Here is a 2,163-nt window from a genome sequence, read left to right as displayed (position 1 = left end):
CGCTTCCCCCTGCCGGCCGCGTCCTCAGCGCCGCGCCCGGCCCGGCCTCCGGCGCCTCCCTGGGCAGCCCGGCCTGGCCTCCGAGCGAGCGAGCGGCCGCGCGTTCTGCGGAGAGCTCCGCCTGGCGCCCGTGCTGAACGTGCCCTGGCGCAGTCGGAGACTCGGTTCTCTCTGCTGTCTCTAGCTGCCTCGGAGAAGAGGCCGACCCCCAGCTGGCCACAGGCTCCTCTCCGGGAGTTGTAGAGATTGATAATGTCACCCCTGAGCCTCCTTTTCTCCGGCTGAGCAGCCACAGCTCCCTCGGCCGCTCCTTGGAAGACCCTTTGCCATCTTCGTTGCCTTTCTCTGGACTCAGAGATAAGGCCTCAATTTCTTTGCCAAGACGTTAATCTGGACGGTTTTGCTATCCTTTCATCATACCATTTTAGAGCACGCAAAGCTCCACCTCAAGAAGATTTGTGATGCATTGATAGAAGACAATTATTTGCCATAGGTTTTGCCTTCTACGCTCAACATCACTGACTTCGTAAGAAAAGATAAGGGGTTCTGCCAAGTCTCCCTCCTCCATAACAGGACATTTTTGTCCTTTGTTCACTTAACCTTCTTGTTGCTAGTTTGGAAAATGTTTACACACCTGGATGTTTCTGTGATGCTAGTCTCTGGAATGCCTCTGTTTCTTTGACTTATTACATTGGGTAACCTCTTACGGATGGAGTAGGTTGGGACAAAAAAAGAGGCTATCACTTTGGATTTTGTGTATATAGATGTATGCTGTCTGCAACTCAACTTGCCTTGATCTCAGCTTTGTATTGAGAATCTCCACTGAGCTGTTCAAAACAGCATCCAGGTACCTCCATTAAGCACTGAGAAACAACAAAGGGTAGTTAAAATTTTTGTTCCTGGCTCTGATTTATCTGTATTTTGATGAAGGGTGTAATGAGCTGGTGTAATAAAACTCTTCTGTAATAAATCCGTGTCCTGCAGACCAACAGTGAAGTTCTAAAATTTGTTAGCGTCTTCTAGTTTCTGCTACTCTTACTTTAGGTCTCCTATCTGTGTTGTGAATTTGAAAGTAGTTATGATCAGAAGGATTTGACCTTCTCAAGGAGAAACAGTAGAAATAATTAAGAGACCAAAGAAAGCATAATATGACTTTTTTATGGTGGGAGAAAGAGTGAGTAGTTGTGTACCTAACCTTTGAAATACTTTTAATTTCTTCCACTATTTAAAAAACATCTAAAATACCACAGACCTGTATGAAGCCCCAGATACACAGGCGGAAAGGGAAGAGGGAAGCAGTGTGAAACCCCTCTGTTTGAAGATATGTGCCTGCTGAAGGCAGTGAATCAGCCAAAGCATATAATGATAGCTCCTATCTTCCACAAACTCAGCCTTGCCTCAGTCTTCTTAAAAATTATAGTACAAGGCCTCTTGGAATACATTTCTGGGCTCACGGGGAAAAAGACAGAGCGGAACAGCCAATATTGGATTTGACAATGGTCAGTAGTGCCCAACCTACTTGATTGCTTTCCATGACAAATGTGTAGATCTGTATAGGAGGGGACACTAGTGTAACCTTGACTTCAGCAAGGTTTATGACTTGTCTCCCACCATACTCTTGTATCCAAAGTGGAACATTATGGTTCCACATGGATGGACAACTAGATGAGTAAATAACTGGTTGGATGGTTGAACTCAGAAGCTAGGGGTTAATGGGTCAGACTTGAACTCTGCCTGGAGGCCCATAATGGGAGAAGTGTTACAGGGGTGTAGGAGTGTGCCCCCTAATGACAAGAGTGGCAAAGCTAGCCTTTGTCCCCCAAAAAAAGAAAGAAGCCCAGAAGTTTCTCTCAACAATTAGGTGAAAAGCCACCTCATAGGACCTCAGGGACTTCACCAAAAACTTGAGGACATCTAATTGGATAGAAGCCAAAAAGTCCCGCCTGGCCCATCAGGTAGAAAAGAAGAGAATAAAAGAGCTAAAGTGCTTTTGTGAGGTTTTTTACCAGGAGCAGACCTCTGCACCTGGCTCGAGATTTTCTGTTTGTTATTTTGCCTTTTATTAAACCGTTTTTGTTTCTAACACCGCAGCAGAAGCCATCCTGCTTATTTTATGCCCCCAAAGTAATAGCTGAGCTATCCTTGGGTGTATTATATTTCTTT

This window comes from Onychostruthus taczanowskii, unplaced genomic scaffold, assembly GCF_017590055.1.
Source record: "Onychostruthus taczanowskii isolate IOZ18803 unplaced genomic scaffold, ASM1759005v1 scaffold145, whole genome shotgun sequence".
Classification (NCBI taxonomy): Eukaryota; Metazoa; Chordata; class Aves; order Passeriformes; family Passeridae; genus Onychostruthus; species Onychostruthus taczanowskii.
The sequence above is the reverse complement of the archived record's forward strand: the minus strand, read 5'-3'. Positions refer to the sequence as shown.